Source organism: Rana temporaria, chromosome 1, assembly GCF_905171775.1.
Source record: "Rana temporaria chromosome 1, aRanTem1.1, whole genome shotgun sequence".
Taxonomy (NCBI): domain Eukaryota; kingdom Metazoa; phylum Chordata; class Amphibia; order Anura; family Ranidae; genus Rana; species Rana temporaria.
Window position 1 is genome coordinate 610,628,625 of NC_053489.1, and position 21,570 is coordinate 610,650,194.

The 21,570-nt window shown below is 41.6% G+C and overlaps 1 protein-coding gene across 1 annotated transcript in view; it reads left to right on the plus strand.

Moving 5' to 3' along the window:
* Positions 1–5,267, plus strand: part of FGFBP2 (fibroblast growth factor binding protein 2) — a 28,760-nt gene extending 23,493 nt beyond the window's left edge. The window contains exon 2 of the mRNA XM_040335219.1: positions 4,966–5,267. The gene's annotated coding sequence lies outside the window, so the exon portion shown is untranslated. The remainder of the gene's footprint in view (positions 1–4,965) is intronic.
* Positions 5,268–21,570: the final 16,303 nt, after the last annotated feature.

Genomic DNA, 21,570 nt, shown 5'->3' on the forward strand with positions numbered 1-21,570 from the left:
GTATCTCACACAAGTGAGTACACCCCTCACATTTTTGTAAATATTTTATTATATATTTTCATGTGACAACACCGAAGAAATGACACTTTGCTGCAATGTAAAGTAGTGAGTGTAAAGCTTGTATAACAGTGTCAATTATCTGTCCCCTCAAAATAACTCAACACACAGCCATTAATGTCTAAACTGCTGGCAACAAAAGTGAATACACTCCTAAGTGAAAATGTCCAAATTGGGCCAAAGTGTCAATATTTTGTGTGGCCACCATTATTTTCCAGCACTGACTTAACCTTATTGGACATGGAGTTCACCAGAGCTTCACAGGTCGTCACTGGAGTCCTCTTCCACTCCTCCATGATGACATCACGGAGCTGGTGGCGGTTAGAGATCTTGTGCTCCTCCACCTTCCATTTGAGGATACCCCACAGATGCTCCATAGGGTTTAGGTCTGGAGACATGCTTGGCCAGTCCATCAGCTTTAGCCTCAGCTTCTTTAGAAAGGCAGTGGTGGTCTTGGAGATGTGTTTGAAGTCATTATCATGTTGGAATACTGCCCTGCGGCCCAGTCTTCAAAGAGAGGGCATCATGCTTTGCTTCAGTATGCCACAGTACATGTGGCATTCATGGTTCCCCCAATGAACTGTAGCTCCCCAGCTTGACTGTAGGTAAGACACACTTGTCTTTGTACTCCTCACCTGGTTTCCGCCACACACGCTTGACACCATCTGAACCAAATAAGTTTATCTTGGTTTCATCAGACCACAGAACATGGTTCCAGTAATCCATGTCCTTAGTCTGCTTGTCTTCAGCAAACTGTTTACGGGCTTTCTTGTGCATCATCTTTAGAAGAGGCTTCCCTCTGGGATGAAAGTGTGGCTGTGGCTGGTCAGATTATAAACCAGCAAATGCGCAGTGTTATATATTAGGCAGCTCCACTCTCCACTGTGCTGTCTCTGACGTGCCCTCCCTTCAATATCTCTCTTGAATGGGACAACATTTTTTTAGAAGGAAGAGAAAGAGAAAAAGAGGATCTCCATAGGGTAATTTCGTTTTTTTTAATTCTTATTTGTTAAAACTTTTTTAAAAGCACACACATTCATTATCTGTCAGCCCGAAACTAGGGAACAATCGCGTAATGATTACATGATTACATTTATCTGCCCCTGGCTGTAATCCAAAGCCATGAGCCTGATCCCAGCAAAGCCCGATGGTGTCAGCATCCTAGCCCCACCCTACTAGTTTTGATATTCAACGTCCTCACAAAGTGGTAGGGCGCACAACAGCACCACGCCAACTTTATACTAAGACTGAGCCAGCCCACATTTGTTTTAAAGTATCCAATACTGTGCAAACTTTATACAACATAACTATAAATATTCCAATACCTAATTCTAACTATACACATTGTAAGTTTTATTTACTCTTATATTCTTGAATGATGTCAAATATCTACCTTCATTCGTACAAATGCAATATCAAGACACAGGGACTGCATGTCCATTACATGGGAGATCGCAATTAACCCTGTATGGGTCAAACCAAAACCTCCTGCATTTGTAATTATTTGTATATATCTATACAAACCTTATAATTTTAAAACCACAGCATATCCTAAATATGTAATTATTTGTATATATCTATCCGAACCTTATAATTTTAATGCTACAGCGTATCCCTAATAGCCATGTCCTACCTATACTGCAGACCAAACGATACATCTCAAAGATAAATTCCATTCTAAAAGGCACATTGCAACTGAAAAAAAAAAAAATATTTAAAGAAAAAAAACCTGCAGACATGCCTATACTTATCTGCTCTGTGCAATGGTTTTGCACAAAGCAGCCCCGATCCTCTTCTTCTGGGGTCCCCCGCCGGCGCTCCTGGCTCCTCTTCATCGCATGCCCCCACGGAATGCTGCTTTCCATGGGGGCATCTTGAGTCCAATGGCTCCTGCTGCTATCAATCTGTCCAATGAGGAGAGTGACAGCGGCTACTTCTGCGCTCGTGCACATTGCTGGATCAGATGGGTTTAGATAGGAAAAGGGGCGGGAGGTCTGGGGGAAGCTGCAGCACCTTCAATATATATATATATACCGTATATATATACACAAACATTATACATTACATAGATTCGGATGGAGACTTCGAGTTGATTGGTACATTAAGATAATGCTTGAAAAAAATCCAAATCACCAGGTGACATGCATGCATATAGTGCCAGCCCTCCACCGTAAATAGAAGCAGCTTACCAGATGGCAAGCCTTTAACACAATTGGCTATAGCCCAGCCACGGCCTTTGAATCCTCAGCGCACTAGGTTGGAACACTCCGTCACTCAAACAGGATCCCAGGCTCAGGTATTGTGATAAAGGATTGCAATACAGCTCCAAATAAGCTCATCAGCGAAACAATCAGCGCTCAAAACGATCCCCAATGCATGTATCAAAAGATAAAAGAGGGACGCAATAGCGTGATACCGCAAGATAAAGAATTTAATAAAAGCAGTAATGTACTTACAGCATCGCAGTTAAAAACAGCATATAACAGACAAAATTAGTAAAGCCGGCCGGCTTGAAGGAGCCCTCCTCCTTGGCGTGGTGACACTGCTGCCATAGTCTCTTGCTGTGTTAGCGCGGTTTTTCTTTTCTTTATTATACATTACATCACCATTAAAAACATTTTGTAATTTTGTACAGATTAAAAACAAAAGGTATTGAATATTGCATTTTTTTTTTTTTTTTTACAAAATATATTTGCTATACCATACTGTAATGCCCTGTACACACGATCGGTTTGTCTGATGAAAACGGACTGATGGACTGTTTTCATCGGACGAACCGATCGTGTGTGGGCCCCATCAGTTTTTTTCCCATTGTTGGAAAAAAAATAGAACCTGTTTTAAATTTTTCTTATGGTTAAAAAACCGATAGAAAAAAAAACGATCGTCTTTGGGGAAATCCATCGGTCAAAAATCCACGCATGCTCAGAATCAAGTCGACGCATGCTCGGAAGCATTGAACTTCATTTTTCTCTGCACGTCGTTGTGTTTTACGTCACTGCGTTGGACACGATCAGATTTTTAACCGATGGTGTGTAGGCAAGACTGATGAAAGTCAGCTTCATCGGATATCTGATGAAAAAATCCATCGGTTCGTTTTCATCAGACGAACCGATCGTGTGTACAGGGCATAATTCTCAATTAAAAAGAAATGGGCAGTGTGGTATAGAGTCTTCCAACCAATAGTTATTATTTCTCCAACATACATTCAGTATTAATAATACTATGAAAGAATTGATTAATGGTCAGATTAAAATTTCTGTGTAATATACAGTGGGGATCGAAAGTTTGGGCACCCCAGGTAATAATTTGTATTAATGTGCATAACGAAGCCAAGGAAAGATGGAAAAATCTCCAAAAGGCATCAAATTACAGATTAGACATTCTTATATGTAAAAAAAATTTAGATTTTATTTCCATCATTTACACTTTCAAAATTACAGAAAACAAAAAAATGGCGTCTGCAAAAGTTTGGGCACCCTGCAGAGTTAATATATTGTACTGCCCCCTTTGGCAAGTATCTCAGCTTTGCCCATTCTTCCTTACAAAAGTCTTCCAGTTCTTTGAGATATCTGGGCTGTCTGTCACGCACTGCTCTTTTAAGGTCTATCCATAGACTTTCAATTATGTTGAGGTCAGGAGATTGTGAAGGCCATGGCAAAACCTTCAGTTTACGCCTCTTGATGTAATCCCCCATGGATTTTGAGGTGTGTTTAGGATCATTATCCATTTGTAGAAGCTATCCTCTCTTTAACTTCAGCTTTTTCACAGATGGCATCAAGTTACCATCCAAAATTTGCTGAAATTTTATTGAATCCATTTTTCCTTCTACTCGTGAAATGTTCCCTGTGCCACTGGCTGCAATACAACCCCAAAGCATGATTGATCCACCCCCATGCTTAACAGTTGGACAGAGGTTCTTTTCATTAAATTCTGTGCCCTTTCTTCTCCAAACGTACCTTTGCTCATTCCGGCCAAAAAGTTCTATTTTAACCTCATCGGTCCACAGAACTTGTTTCCAAAATGCATCAGGCTTGTCTATATGTTCATTTGCAAAGTTCAAACGCTGATTTTTGTGGTGAGGACGTAGAAGAGGTTTTCTTCTGATGACTCTTCCATGAATACCATATTTGTACAAGTATCTCTTTATAGTGGAATAGTGTACCACAACTCCAGTGTCTGCCAGATCTTTCTGGAGGGATCGTGCAGTCAAACGTGGGTTTTGAATTGCTTTTCTCACAATCCTGCGAGCTGTTCTGTCTGATATTTTTCTTGGTCTTCCAGATCTTGCTTTAACTTCCACTGTTCCTGATGACTGCCATTTCTTAATTACATTCCGAACAGAGGATATTGACATCTGAAAACGCTTTGCTATCTTCTTATAGCCTTCTCCAGCTTTGTGAGCGTCAACTATTTTCAGTTTAAGTTTTCTAGACAACTGCTTAGAAGAACCCATGGTGCTGATTGTTGGGGCAAGGTCAGATGAGTCTGGGCATTTAAAACCTTTGAGATTGATATCACCTGGTCTTCCCAGACGATGATTGAGAACAATCCATGACACTGGCAGGTCTCAGCTTTGCAAAGGGGGCAGTGCATGCTATAAATTCTGTAGGGTGCCCAAACTTTTGCAGACACCATTTTTTTGTTTTCTGTTATTTTGAAAGTGTAAATATGATGGAAATACAATCTTTTTTTTTACATATTATAAGAATGTCTAATCTGTAATTTGATGCCTTTTGGAGATTTTTCCATCTTTCCTTGGCTTCGTTATGCACATTAATACAAAATTTTACCTGGGGTGCCCAAACTTTCGATCCCCACTGTATATGGTAATTTTTACAAATGCATGAACTACAAATAGTGTAAAAAAAATACTTAAACAAACCCAACAATGTCACTTTTAACTTACAGATGACACACAGAAGATGGAGGAATTCCACACAGATGGTTTCCAATGGACTCTACTTGTAAATAGATTTGACATTATTTAGAAATCTACAGAGCTCTTCCTTCTCTAAAGCCACATCTACAGAATCTATAGAACAAAGAACTGTATAATTTGGAGTCTCCTGTGTCCGAAGAACAGAAATTGTATATATATAATATGTATAACATGGTTGAAAGCAATCTCATTGCATTCAATTATTTTTTTTATTTACTTTTATTTTTGCATCATGTTAAGTAATTAATAAAATATCTATGTTTACAATGTATTCACTGGAAATTCAATTGAAGAATATTTTAATGTTTTTTTCATTCATCAGCAGATCTATTTTGCCCCCAGTGAAGGTGTAATGCTGTTTTCTTTTCCTTTTTTTGCACTGAATGGAATAGGGAAGGGTCAAAACATCAGTTTTTGCTGGGGAGAATTATTTCCTGTTTACATTTTAGGTTAGCACTAAACACAATTACATACCAAAAAATAAATAAAAAATAGAGAGGCGATTTTATAAAAATTGTAAGGGGCTATCAACTTTACATAGCCCACCTACAGGCTATTTGAGCTCCCTCAAAATGATTTAACCTCGTTTCCACAACCAATGCAGTCTATATGAAGAATAAGCCCTATCTACTAAAACTCCAGGTTTAAATACTTTTATACTCCAATAAAGAAAAAAGCATCCAAGTGGCGCTAAGACTTTGATGTGAGTTCAAACAAAGCAGTGGGAGGACAAAAACATTTAAAGAGCCCACTGGCTCAGGTTAGGCTACTCCCAACAGACAGGGCTACCCTCCGGTGGGTACTCAGTAGTTTACCAGAAAAAAATATATGGAAGATATGGACTTTATAGGCACCAGATATTAAATTAAATGATTTTATTAAACCACATAAATTCATAGAAAAACATTTATAAAAATATGGGTTAAAATGGTGAGGTCGGATTTCTTACATGATCAAATGACCCAAACCAATCCCATAATAATACGACAGCAGCAGATTGCTTGAAAGGTGGGTGTGATCCAAGGGAAATTGGCAAAGGTCAATGTGACTTGCAAACTCAACATGTTTCATGAAAAATCACTTCCTCAGGAGCTTAGGTAAGTAGTCAAAAAACTGTAGTTACATGCACTGAATTGCAAGAAGTTAATCAATGATTACTTGTCCACCAGTCCTAACAAAGCATCATCCGGATAGCCAAAACCCGAATCATAATAATAAAAAAATATGGCAACTGCTTAGCACAGACTCCTGTTACTATTGTTTAACAAAAAAGGCAACCAGCAAATCATAGGCTTCTAACATGTGAACCAGATGTATTAGTGTCTTTCGCAGACAGAAGGCGCCACCAGCCATGATGGCCTCCTGGATTGATGATATCCGATTCCGGCCCATTGATGATTTTATACGATTTCTCTTCTGTCTGGGAAGGATGATAATACAAACACCAATGAAAGAAGCCCAGACCAAATGATAAATTAATTTTAAACTATTATATTGGTTTACATAAAAACACTCAACGTGTTTTAAGGCCGAGAAGAAACAACTCCCTATTCATCGGGGTTCCAGTTAAAATTTGAAACTTGAATAAACTCAAAACTGGTTTTATATGTGTGAATCTTTGTAGAATAACCTAACTACTGTATTAGGAGAGTTAGTCACCAGCAACATCCACATGAGCAATCAAGATTTTGATCAATAGATCAATTTGGATTCTTTTATCATTTGGTCTGGCGCTCCTTCCATTGGTGTGTTACCTTTATACATGGGGGCCTTGATGTCTTACTCCTTACTGCAACTTAAACTTAAAGGGGTTGTAAAGGTAAAAAAAAATTTCCCTAAATAGCTTCCTTTACTTTAGTGCAGTCCTCCTTCACTTACCTCATCCTTCCATTTTGCTTTTAAATGTCCTGTGTGTTAGTGGGCGTCCTGACACTCCTGCTTGCCCCCTCCACCCTCAAGAGGATTTCTCTACACCAGGGAGAAAGCCTCGCATTACTGTGTGGAGTTACAGACAGAAGAACAGGAAGTGAGGATTTCTCAGAAGAAATAAGGACATTTAAAAGCAAAATCGAAGGATGAGGTAAGTGAAGGAGGACTGCACTAAGGTAAAGGAAGCTATTTAGGGGGAAAAAAAATACCTTTACAACCCCTTCAAATAAAAAGGACCCATTCATACCATGGTGTGTTGTGGTAACACATAAGCAACAATGTGTTTGATTATTTTGTTGCTTCTTAGATATTGTGGTTGGATATTGTTCAGGGACTGGTTTAAAATAAATGTTCCTTCCCAGAGTAAATTTTTTTAAGAAATATCAGCAAAAATAATAATTACATTTTTTTTATGTTTGAATAAATGGTACACAGTGTTTAAATCAATTGTTGTACTGTTGGAAAAGTTCATTTATCTGCAACATTTGAGCTTTATTTTCTTATGCCTTGTACAAACGATCAGTTTTCCCGGTGATCAAAAGTCCGCCAGGAAAACCGAGAACCTGCTCGGTTGCTTTTCCCGTGTACACACGGACGGTTTTCCCGACAGAAAAACTGGCATGAGGCCTCGTACACACGACCGAGAATCTCGTCGTAAAAGAAACGTTGTTTTCCTCGACGAGGTTCTTGTCAAGCTTGACGAGAAACTTGTCAAGCTTTCCTTGCGTACACACTGTCAAGACAAAAATCTCATTCTCAAACGCGGTGACGTACAACACGTACGACGGCACTATAAAGGGGAAGTTTAATTCCACTGGCGCCACCCTTGGGGCTGCTTTTGCTAATCTCTTGTTACTGCGTGTTAAGTAAAAGTTTGGTGAGAGACGATTCACGCTTTTCAGTCTGTTACAGCGTGACGAATGTGCTATCTCCATTACGAACGCTACTTTTACCGAAGGTGCGCTCCCATCTCATACTTTATTCTGAGCATGCGTGGGTTTCTAAGCATACACACAAACGTGTTTCTCGTAAACCAGCCCAACGGGAAACACGACGAGGAAATTGAGACTCCCGACGAGAAAAAAGAGAACATGTTCTCTTTTTTTCTCGTCGAGATCCACGGCAGTTTTCTCTACGAAAAACATACACACAACCGTTTTTCTCGGCAAAAAAGCTCTGCCAGCATTTTTCTTGATGGATTTTGCCGAGGAAAAAGGTCATGTGTACGAGGCCTGACAGCTTTGTTCGGGAAAACTGGCCGTGTGTATGCTCCACTGCAGTGTTTCCCATAGGAAAACTGACAAGCAAAAAAACGCAGAGAATCGCAACGGGAAAAAAGAGAACAAGTTCTCATTTTTTTGCTCGCAGTTTTCCTGTCAGGAAAACTGCTATGGAGCATACACACGGCCGGTTTTCCCGACCAAAAGCAAACATGGCAGTTTTCCCATCGAGAAAACCGATCGTGTGTACGAGGCATTCGTTTCACATTCTTCCCTTTTACCTTGTGGATGAAGAAGCAGTCCTTAGCCTTGGCCCTGCAATACAAATATACTTGACGTGATCATTTCCTATTGAGAAGTAGAAACAGCTCTTTGTATCCTTCAACAAAATAAGATGCTTCTCTCAAAATATCTTTGCTCTCCAACAGAACTATGTCTTTCTTAATGATTAAGGAACATTTAAAATATGAATGTAATATATATTTTCTAAAGAATACAACATAATAGCATTTTTATAACTTCCTGCAATACAAATAACAAATAGTAGCTAGAAACAGGCAAGATAAACATTTATTCTTGTGACAATGTAACAATGTTTCTTTTTACTTTTATTTATTTAGAATACTGTAATTTGCACTTTGTAATATGCACCAATGGTGTATTTTTCTGTGCGCCAAATGCAGGGAAAGCGATACAAGCGTGTTACAGACGTGCTACAAACACGCTACAAACGTGCTTCAAATGTGCTTCAAAAGCACCGCACTTTGTCCCTTTAGGCCAAAAAAGCCAAACCCAAAAACGTTTAGAAAAATGCACGGCAAATGCAGTTCTAAAATGCATGCAAAGCACATTTAAGTGTACGTCAAACTCACGTCAAACGCGCTTCAAATGCATGTTATGTGGAGTTTCTGATGTGAATGGGTCCTTAAGGATTAAAGGGGTTGTAAAGGTTTGATTATGTGTTTTTTCTAAATACTTACCTCCACTGTGCAGGTCGTTTTGCACAGAGTGGCCCCAATCCTGCTGTTCTGGGGTCCCACAGTGGCTGTCTCGGCTCCTCCACGCTAAAGCTAACCCCCTCTGGGAAGTTCTTTCCCGAGGGGGTTAGCTTGCGAGTGGCTCCCGTGTCATACACTTGGCGTCCATAGACGACAAGTGTATGACTCGGTTCCGCCCCCCAGTGGCCGCATCATTGGATGTGATTGACAGCAGCGGGAGCCAATGGCTGTGCTGCTATCAATCTATCCAATCAACGACCAGACTCCGTGGAGAAGAGGACACCGGAGGACGCACACAGCAGCTGAACGGGCTCAGGTAAGTAAAACAGGGGGGGTGGGCCATGACAGCGAGGTGTATTTTCACTTTAATACATAGGATGCAATAAGGTGAAAAAACGCGAACCTTTACAACCCCTTTAAGTATAAGGCTTCATTCACACTTGGCGGACTCCGTCGATACGGAGTCCGCCTGCTCCCGTCGGCTCAGCGGGAGATTAGTCCGCAGATCTCCGCTGAGCCGACGATGACAAGCTCCTCTCTGCTCACTGAGCGGGGAGGGGCTTGTCGGGCACCGCTGTGTCCCTATGGAGTGATCTGATGAAAACGGACAGCATGTCTGTTTTCATCAGATCTTACACGATCTGATCCGCATGGACGGATGGGGACGTGGCCCCCATACGTCTGTTTTTAGCGGATCGGATCGGGTCGGATGTCAGCGGACATGTCTCCGCTGACATCCGACGCTCCATAGCGATGCATGGAGTGGCCGTTCAGGTCCGCCGACAGACGGACCCGAACGGCCAAGTGTGAATGAAGCCTTAGGGCCAAGCAGGAGCCGAGTATTTGACAGAAGTGCTTTCATGTTATTTCTACAGCATGAGGCTGCCCTCTGGTGTTTAATCAAGTAATCATTTTCAACTCTTTACATTACAAACAAGAACACAGTAATAAAAAAAAAAGGCAATTCATCAATTGAAAAAAACACAGCTTATTGTAGATGACATAACACAACACATATAAGTTATATATGTCTCAGCCAGGGGAGTAAAGAATGGATCTGATAACAAAATACTCCTCTTGATAATAAAAGGGAAAAGGTAAAAGCATAAAGGAAAAAAAAATGATTCCTTTTAGACTTCAAGCTTCTTTCTCCATGGCCTGTTTTCTATAGATGTCAAAAAGGATAAAAAAGTGAAAAGATGTCCATAGAGAATGGTATACAGTGCCTTGAAAAAGTATTCATACCCCTTGAAATTGTACACATTTTGTCATGTTACAACCAAAAATCTAAATGTATTTTATTGGGATTTTATGTGATAGACCAACACATAGTGGCACATAATTGTGAAGTAGAAGGAAAATGATAAATGGTTTTCAAAATGTTTTACAAATAAATATGTGAAAAGTGTGGGGTGCATTTGTATTCAGCCCCCTGAATCAATACTTTGTAGAACCCCCTTTCACTGTAATTACAGCTGTAAATCTTTTAGGGGATGTCTCTACCAGCTTTGCACATCTAGAGAGTCACATTTTTCCCCATTCTTCTTCACAAAATAGCTCAAGCTCTGTCAGATTGGATGGAGAGCGTCTGTGAAAAGCAATTTTCAAGTCTTGCCACAGCTTCTTAATTGGATTTAGGTCTGGACTTTTACTGGGCCATTCTAAAATATGAATATGCTTTGATCTAAACCATTCCATTGTAGCTCTGGCTGTATGTTTAGGGTCATTATCCTGCTGGAAGGTAAATCTCTGCCCCAATCTCAAGCCTTTTGCAGACTCTAACAGGTTTTCTTCTAAGATTGCCCTGTATTTGGCTCCATTCATCTTCCCATCAACTCTGACCAGCTTCCCTGTCCCTGCTGAAGAAAAGCATCCCCACAACATGATGTTGCCACCACCATGTTTCACAGTGGGGATGGTGTATTCAGGGTGATGTGCAGTGTTAGTTTTCTGCCACACGTTTTGCTTTTCAGCCAGAAATGTTATTTTGGTCTCATTTGACCAGAACACCTTCTTTCACATGTTTGCTGTGTTTCTGACGTGGTTTCTCACAAACTGCAAACAGGATTTCTTATGGCTTTCTTTAACTGATGGCTTTCTTCTTGCCACTCTTCCATAAAGGCCAGATTTGTGGAGTGCACGACTAATAGTTGTCCTGTGGAGTTACCATGGGCATTTTGGCTGCTTCTCAGATTAATGCTCTCCTTGCCCGGCCTGTCAGTTTAGGTGGACGGCCCTGTCTTGGTAGGTTTTCAGTTGTGCCATACTCTTTCCATTTTTGGATGATAGATTGAACAGTGCTCAGTGAGATGCCCAAAGCTTGGGATATTTTTTTTTATAACCTAACCCTGCTATAAATTTCTTCAAAACCTTTTCCCTGACCTGTCTGATGTGTTCCTTGGCCTTCTTGATACGTTTTTTTCACTAAGGTTCTCTAACAATCCTCTGAGGGCTTCACAGAACAGCTGTATTTATACCGAGATTAAATTACACACAGGTGAACTCTATTAATTAGGTAACTTCTGAAGGCAATTGGTTCCACTAGATTTCAGTTAGGGGTATCGGAGTAAAGGGGACTGACTACAAATACACGCCACACTTTTCAGATATTTTTCTTGTAAACAATTTTGAAAAACATTTATCATTTTTCTTCCACTTCACAATTATGTGCCACTTTGTGTTGGTCTATCGCATAAAATCCCAATAAAATACATTTACGTTTTTGGTTGTAACATGACAGCATGCGTTCCACCAGGGGGTAGTGACATCACCAGAAGGGAGGCATATGATGTCCAGTCACACCTCCGTTTCACCCCCTCCGGGAATCCTTAGGAAGTGCGATGGAAGTGAAGGGTCTTAATTTTTTTTTTGCGCTATAAACAAAAATAGAGCGACAATTTTGAAAAAGATGCAATATTTTTTACTTTTTGCTATAATAAATATCCCCAAAGAATATATAAAAAAAAAATTTTTCCTCAGTTTAGGCCGATACGCATTCTTCTACTTATTTTTGGTAAAAAAAAATCGCAAAAAGTGTTTATCGATTGGTTTGCGCAAAAGTTATAGCGTTTAAAAAATAGGGGATAGTTTTATGGCATTTTTATTAATAATTTTTTTTACTAGTAATGGTGGCGATCAGCGATTTTTTCGTGACTTTGACATTAGGGCGGACACATCGAACACTTTTGACACGTTTTTGGGACCATTGTCAGGCGCTAAGGGGTTAAGTGTGCCCTAAGGGGGTGATTCTTTCTGTAGGGGGGCGTGACTGGACGTGTGACATCACTGATTGCCGTTCCCTATAACAGGGAACAGACGATCAGTGACAAGCCACAGAGAAGAACAGGGAAGGTGTGTTTACACTCACCTCTCCCCATTCTTCAGCCCCTGATCGCGGGACACCGGCGGTGATCGGGTCCGCGGGGGCATGGTCACGGAGTTTCGGACTGGGTTGCAAGCGCGCCGCAACCCATGACTGGGCTCTTAAAGGGCAACGTATCTGTATGTGCCTGGGCCCAGCCGTGCCATTCTGCCGACGAATATCGGCGTTAGGCGGTCCTTAAGTGGTTAACAGCCTTGTTGAGGGGTCTTTGGTGAAATATTAGAGGTCTAAACATATCCCTGATGTCTCACATTTGATACAGAGAAAAAGACTGAAGACTGAAGACAGAGATTCCTCAGTCCCTTTCTCAGCAGCTTCAGTTGCACTGGACAGTGAATGAATTGGAAGTGCTTTGAGGCTCCCTGTTCATTCACAAACTGATGCATAGTAAACACAATTTACTACACTTCAGTGATGAATGGACAGAATGAGTAATCGGTGCTAATCGCTCACTGTGTTCATTCAAGAAAGGCAGGGGATAGTAAATAGGACAATAAGGCAGTACAGCTGTCGGCTCAGCTGGCAGGTTCCTGGGCGCCCCCTATTGGACTGATGGGGCCTGGAGGGCTGGCTGTACTGCCTTACCAGCGGCCCTGCTCTTCACCACTTTATTCATATGCAAAATAAAACCCTTGACTAGAGCAGTCTTTTTCAACCAGGGTGCCTTCAGGTTTCATCAGGAGTGCCTTGGCAACATTTTTAAAAGTTGGCCAAAAAAGTGTATACAAGTAAGCAAGTGGATCAAGACTGCATTTTAGTTACATAAAGTCACAGGTTTTTATTGTGCACCATTAACGGATGAAAAAGGGACATACATTAATCCCTATGAGATTGCGGATGTCAGCGGATGTTCGATCTCATCCGGGTCCGCAATCCTCCGATTCTGCAGACGGAGGAGGAAAACCCTATTTTTTCCATCCGTCTGCGGAACAGATCGGGCGAACACGGACAGACAGTCCATGTTCATCCGATCCCCTCATAGGGCAGAGCGGAGATCTGTGCGGGAACCGCCCTGTCATCCGCCGGCTCAGCGGGGATCAACAGAGCGATCCCCGCTGAGCAAGCTGAGGTTCACGGGGCAGATCATCACTGTTCCGCCGGCGTATCCCTGTTTTTATCTTTGGAACTGATCCACAGAATCAGTTTCCAAGAGATAGACAGAAGATCCGACATGTGTAAGGGACTTACACTGCCGGATCTTAGGATGCAGTACCGCATCCGCCGCTGGGGGAATTTCGTGTCGAAATGCCGCTTCGGGTATGCAAATTAGCACTTACAGAGATCCACGAAGCTTTTCAGCTTCGTTTTTTCTCCGTAAGTATTAAGTTGCATGTGTAAAATTAGGGCTGCTTTTACAAAGTGTAAACTGTTTACACCTTGTAAAAGCAGACCCTTCTTACCCGCGACGCTGTTATTTTTATTTTTTCTATTTTTTTTTTCCCGCTGTATCTTTTTTTTTTCCCGACGCAATTTTTTTGACCCGGCACGATTCACGAAGCTCGGGGTAACAAAATTTTGCGCTATGCACGTCGGAAAAATGATGTCATGAGCATGCGCAGTACATCCGGCGCGGGAGCGCGCCTAATTTAAATGGGACTTGCCCCCATTTGAATAGGAACGCCTTGCGCCGGCGGAATTTAAGTTACACACCTGAAAATTTCTAGGTAAGTGCTTTGTGGATCGGCACTTAGGTAGAAATTTTGCGGCAGTGTAACTTAAATCAGAATATTTAAGTTACGGCGGCTCTTTGTGGATCTGGCCCTATGTTCAGCCAATAGGCTCATTTTAGTTTATATGAATATAACTTGAGTGAATTTGTGGAATTCATCACTGCAGTCACCACTGATGATTTGTGTATCTGAGCTGGAAGTAGTGTGCTGTGGGCTTGTTCATCCAGTTATGTGAGTAGTGCAATTTGTAGCAGGAAATTGCAAATAAAAAAAGAAACACGCTTTATCGGAATGTCAATTATTTGCTTTAAAATTTAAACAACAGCCATGTATTACAGGGCAATTCCAGACTAAACGCGAAAATTTAGAGCTCAATCAGGCTTGGAAATCTCTACATCTGATAAAAAAGTTTTATAAAGTAATGTGATATACCCAAGCCTGCTGTTTTATATCTGCATAGCATAAGACAGCAGAGTCCATGTCCTTGCTATGCTTTCTGAGTTCCCTTTTGATCACTGTTAACCATCTCCATACTGGTTACATGGATTAAGAGGTCTCTATCTGCTGTAAGTCAGTCTAAGTACCACACCATACAGCCTCAAATCAAATAGAATATTCCCATTGCCCATGTTCCTGGAGATGGCATGAAGCAAATGGGTGCTGTAGCAACTACCAGCTGAGAACCGGTATCAACATAAGTCAAAGAATATATATGCTTTCATTTTCTTGGCCACACAGGATCCCCTCATAAAGCATCACATGCCTGATAAAGGGGCCCTGGGCTCGCTGAAATGTCACCATTTACGACGATGATGTGATCAAAAGTCCAACTATCCAGGAATAAGTTAGCTATCAAAGGTGAGTACTCTCCTGCCACTCACTTGCCCAGACTCTTATTGGATTTTGAATGGGTCGAATAAAACTTTGCAACACCCCTCTCTGTGTCCTCCGTTCCTTCCAATAGTGCTTTCACTTCATTGTTTCCACCTCTTCCACAGAAATCTTTATCTCCACATGTAAACATCTCCCAAAAAGTAAAAACTTGTATAGTGCAGTAATTATAAAATGACCCTAAAAAGTTACTATATTGTGTTCACATGTAAATCACCAGTGATAAATGGCATAGAAGAGATGACCCACTCTGCCCCCGCTGTTTGGTGGATAATGTGGCACTTGTTCACATGCTGTGGAGGTGCCCAAAGCTACAGCGCTATTGGGCAGCGGTAGTGGCTACTATAAACAGCATATGGAACCTTCAATTGCCTACTGATCCGAAAATTTGTCTATTGGGGTGGTTAGATGAAGAGCGGTACGGGTCATGTACCTCTACCGCTATCATAAGGGTTTTATTTCTGGCCAGGAAACTTATTGCTAGAAAGTGGCTGTCGGTAGCAGCCCCCACACACATAGAATGGATCACGGCGGTAAATGACTCTCTTGTTAGGGAACAATTTACGTATAAGCATCGGGGTAGTCCGGGGAAGTTTGAGAACATATGGGAGTCCTGGTTAGGTACTCAAGGACTGGCACCACTACGGCTCATATAAAGCAGAATCTATGGAGATAGAGCCGCAGTGACCACTCTACCTAGTTAGATGGCAATAGGAAATAAGGAATCAAGAGGTAAAAGAGAAAGGGACAGCTAATAATGTCCTTAAGAAGACTGTCAAAAGAGATAGGGTGTATAGTGGTGGACCCCTAAAGAGATAACGGCAACAATATAACAGTAATGCCCCTGGATAGATTGAATTTATGACATATAGAAGAATATAAATATGGTGTAATGTTTTTCTGATATTTGAAATAAGTTTTGTAACACATTGGGAAGGTTTTTTTTGGGGGGGGGGAGGGGGGGGGGGGTAAAGGGTAGAAAAATGTTTGTATATGTCTTTTTATATGTATGTCTTGAAAATTTTTCAATAAAAAAGTATCTGATTAAAAAAAAATATCACCAGTGATGCGTGACTTCTCAGCCCTCTTGCTTATCTTCTAACCAAATGGCAGTAAAACTCAATGGGGTTCTACCTTTTTCCTGTCCTATTCAAAAAAAAGATTTCCAGAGTTCTGATTTAATTAGTTAAGCTCTCAACCCTGACTACCCTTCGTGGGCCAGACCATTCAGACTTGAAAAATAACTGTACATAAAGAGGTTGTAAACCCATTCTGTAAACTTGTAACTACAGGTATGCCTATAAGGCCCCGTACTCACGACCAAACATGTCTGCTGAAACTGGTCCGCAGACCAGTTTCAGCAGACATGTTTGGCCGTGTGTTGGCCCGAGCGGACCATTTTCGGGCCGATCGGACAGGTTTCCAGCGGACAACTGTTTCCTGGACTTGCTTTAAAACAGTCCGCTGGAAACCTGTCCGCCCGGACATGTACGGTCGTCTGTACAGACCTACCGTACATGTCCTGCCGCCCGCCATCCCTCGCATGCGTCGAATGACTTTGACGCATGCGTGGAAGCATTTTAAAGGCGGGCCGCCCACGTCGCCGCCTCATTGTCGCGGCGACACCGCGTCATCGACGCGTCGACACCGCGGACACGCCCCGCGTATTGTTTACCCTGTCCCCACTTCCATCGGACCTCACCACGGCGAGGTACGTCGGAAGTTCGGCCCCCTCCTCCTTCCCCTGCTGCCAGGCCAGTAAGAGAGCGCAGCGCACTTCGAGCAGTAGGGACCCCGGCTGCCATCGCTGGATTCCAGGACAGGTAAGTATCCAAATATTAAAAGTCAGCAGCTACAGTATGTGTAATGAGAGGAGGATGTTGTCTATGCCTATCAGAGACCTGCATTGGTCTTGTGGGCACGGTATATAGACGACATCCTCCTCCTATTGAATGGAGATGCGACAGTCTCAGGGACTTATTGGAATTTCTTAACAATAATGATATGGGGTATCATGATGAACTTTGAAGTCAGCAGGGAGGAGGTATATTTCTTGGACTTGAGGATAAAAATGGAATCAGACAAACTAATTACATCAATGTATTTTAAACCCACTGACAGGAATGCTTACATTCCCCTAGACAGCTGTCACCATAAAATTTGGCTAAGAGCGGTTCCAAAAGGACAATATATGAGGTTGAGATCAAATTGCATGAGGGTTGAGGAATCCAGAGAGGCAGTGGGGGATAATAAGGAGCCATTCATACCTTTTATTACAACCTATTCGACACAACATTGATGGATAAAACAACTTATTCAAAAACATTGGCACATTTGGTGCAATGATGAGGTTTTAAGATCCTCCTTACCTCTCAAACCTCAAGTAGTCTTTAGAGGGGTTCCTTCAATAAAAGATAAAATTGCTCCTAGTATTTTGAATCCACCATCAAAACCAACTCCTTTTTTTCAGAATCTCTTGGATTCTATCAGTGTAGGAAATGTCAAGTGTGTGCTATGAATGGCTGTTGACATAGGAACATTTGAGAGATCACAGTCACAGACAAATACATTTTTATTATCAGTGATCTAGAACCTTTCCTTCCCATCCCATCCCTTTTGGAAATTTAGAAAGTTACCTAGAGTATATACCTGTACTTATTTTATTTTTCCTCTGCTCTCTCCCCTACAGATTAGTGCGTGTTTTACAATGGTACATTTTCTTGTTAGCCACTAGATGGAGCTCCACCCTCAGACCTGTTATACTACTGCATAACCCCTATGGCATTTACCAGATGGGGTAGTTTGCTTACCTTATGATGGTTTCCTTATGTATTTTCCTCTATGTACATCATTGGGGCATCGGCACTCCTCAGCCCTGTTATTGATTTAGTTGGGATAGTATTTTAGTTATCAAAGCAAAATTCCCCCTATATGAAATAATGGAAACTCCAGTGAATAGTTCTACAACCATTTACTCATAAATCCTTCAGTTTATAATCCATATAAAAAGATTATAACAATGTGATAGGTTGTGTAACTATAAAACGTCCATCCACAAATGGAAGCCTCCACAAGGGGATTAGAAGCAAAATCCAGCAGGAGATACAGACAGAGGGGCAGATCCACGTACCTCTGCGCCGGGCGCAGCGTATCTAAGATACACTACGTCGCCGTAACTGTGTGCTTTTTTTTCAAATCCTGAAAGAATTCACGCCGTAAGTTACGGCGGCGTAGTGTATCTTTGGCGGCGTAATGGCGCGCCATTCAAATCTCTGTGATGGGGGCGTGTTTTATGTTAATACGGCATATGCTCGAAATTAACCCGGAACAAGCCAATGCTCACGACGGTGACGTCATTCTACGCAAATCCCTATTCGCGAACGACTTACGCAAACGACGTAAAAAAATCAAAATTGTACGCGGGAACGGCGGCCATACTTAACATTGAGTACGCCTCATAACAGCAGCTTTAACTATACGCCGGAAAAAGCCGAACGCAAACGACGTGGATCGCCGTAAATAGCTAATTTGCATACTCGTCGCGGAATTCGACGGACACACCACCTAGCGGCCGCCGAAAAATTACAGCTTAGATCCGACGGCGTACTAAGACGTACGCCTGTCGGATATAGCCGAGATGCCGTCGCATCTTGTTTTGAGGATACAAAACAAAGATACGACGTGGGAACTTTGAAATTACACGGCGTATCAATAGATACGACGGCATAATTTCTTTGTGGATCTGCCCCTGAGTATAAAAGAGAAGAGAGGCGCTTCTAACCATATTGCTACACTTAGAGGCACCTGTTTTCTCTTTTATACACAGTTGTGACATGACGCTACTTGTATATCAAGACATATCAAAATGTATTAAAAAATGTTGCTTGTCTTGCAAAACGCTCTCAAACCAAGTTACTCTCAAACCAAGGTTTTAATGTACTTAATAGATAGAACTATGCATAAATACCATATTATAAGTCCTTTAGATATATTAATGTATGTAGATTTGTCATCTTAATGATGATTTTAATTTTCATTACGATCACGTAGGAGGCGGAGGTCTGACTGTAGGTTGTATTACCCACAAATGGACTATCGCAAAATGGCCGCTAAATTGGGCTACAACGAAATGGCAAGCGGGAATCATGTCCCATTGTTAATCTAGAGCGATGACACTAGACACATCTCTTGATACAGTCAAGAGCGTAGCGACGAAACGTGTCAAGGCGGAGTCCATGAGCCGCTGGGGACAAAGGGCTAAGGAGTTGCAGATGTCTCAGTGATTGTCCAATTTTGTTTTCCAAGCGTTTTACCTGCATGCACCAGGATAGTGCATCTGCAAATGTGAGTTTTATATAGCGTGTTTTTAATAGTCTTTTAAATCGACAAAAAACTATGGGGCAGATCCTCAAAGAAATTACACGGCGTATCTCTTGATACGCCGCGTAATTTCGAATTTTGCTCGTCGTATCTTTGTTTTGGTATCCACAAAACAAGATACGACGGCATCTGTGTTAGATCCGACAGGCGTACGTCTTCGTACGCCGTCGGATCTTAGATGCAATTTTTTGGCGTCCGCTAGGTGGCGTCCACGCCGTAATTCGCGTCGAGTATGCAAATTAGCTATTTTCCAACGATCCACGAACGTACGACCGGCCATCGCATTTTTTTACGTTCTTTCCGTTCGGCTTTTTCCGGCGTATAATTAAAGCTGCTATATGGTGGCATACTCAATGTTAAGTATGGCCGTCGTTTCCGCGTCTTATTTTGAAAATGTTACGCTGTTTGCGTAAGTCGTCCGTGAATGGGGCTGGACACCATTTACGTTCACGTTGAAAACAATGACGTCCTTGCGACGTCATTTGGAGCAATGCACCCTGGGAGTTTTTACGGACGGCGCATGCGCAGTTTGTTCGGCGCAGGGACACGCTTCATTTAAATGAAACACGCCCCCTACCCGCCCAATTTGAATTCCGCCGCGAGAGATACACTACGCCGCCGTAGCTTACGGTGCAAATTCGTTGAGGATTCAAACCAAAGCCAGGTAAGTTACAGCGGCGTATCGTATTTCACATCTGCGCCGGGAGCAGTCTATGTATGTGGATCTGCCCCTATGTTGAGTCTCTTCCTACCCTTATGACTTAACACCGCATAGAATTCCACCTCAAGAGAGATTGGAAGTTCCATTAGGTCAGAGGAACTACAGATTACTGGATTGGTGCCATTAGACCCTTTAGTGGGTCTCCGTGTGAGGTGAGCACATATAGAGACCGGTAGTGAATACTGTGGTGTGCTTAATCACTACAGTTTGGATTATCACTTATGAAGACTTTAGACACGTGCACTATGAAAAGCGATCCACTTTGTATTACATGATCATTCACATTTGAATATGCTAGCAACAGTTATTGCTATATATGGACTCAAATTTCTTTGCTCATTGCTAAGTTTCAGCAACTAGTCAAATGGTTTAGGTTTATATAGTAGCGCAGAAGTACTTTATTATTAATTGTAATACTAACCATTAGTGAAAGAAAAGCTTTTGAATTATCATTTATATTCTCTGAAAAATGGGCAAGAAATAATAAATTCTGCCAGGGTATGTAAGCTTATGAGCACAACTGTATGTCATGCATCTTAGGAGGTCTTGTGGTACTCTACAACACATACGCCATGACGCATCATCAGAAGGCCGGCTGCAAGAATGTGGACGTGGATAACGCGGAAGATGATGGCATGAGACTTGGGTGTGCAGAGGTGGAGCACTAGATCCCTACAATGCTGGATAGCTGGGCATGTGAATATATTTTTTGTGCAATACCCAGTGAAAAAAGGTGAAGGGGGGGGTGGGGGATGAAGTTCCTCTTTAAGAGAATAAAGATATATACAGTATCCCACAAAAGTGAGTACACCCCTCACATTTTTGTAAATATTTTATTATATATTTTCATGTGACAACACTGAAGAAATTACACTTTGCTACAATGTAAAGTAGTGAGTGTACAGCTTGTATAACAGTGTAAATTTGCTGTCCCCTCAAAATAACTCAACACACAGCCATTAATGTCTAAACCGCTGGCAACAAAAGTGAGTACAACTCTAACTGAAAATGTCCAAATTGGGCCCAATTAGCCATTTTTCCTTCCCGGTGTCATGTGACGTGTTAGTGTCACAAGGTCTTAGGTGTGAATGGGGAGCAGGTGTGATAATTTGGTGTTATCGCTCTCACTCTCTCATAGTGATGACTGGAAGTTCAACATGGCACCTCATGGTAAAGAACTCCCAGAAAAAATAATTGTTGCCCTACATAAATATGGCATAGGCTATAAGAAGATGGCCAAGCAGGGCCGATCCTAGGCATTTTTACGCTTTTTTTGTCCTACTTATGTCACCTATGTTAATTTAAAAACAACTATTGTTTTGTAGATAAAAAGTGTACATTTTATTCTATAATTCGTCCTCTCTATTAAAATTACAATTCTTG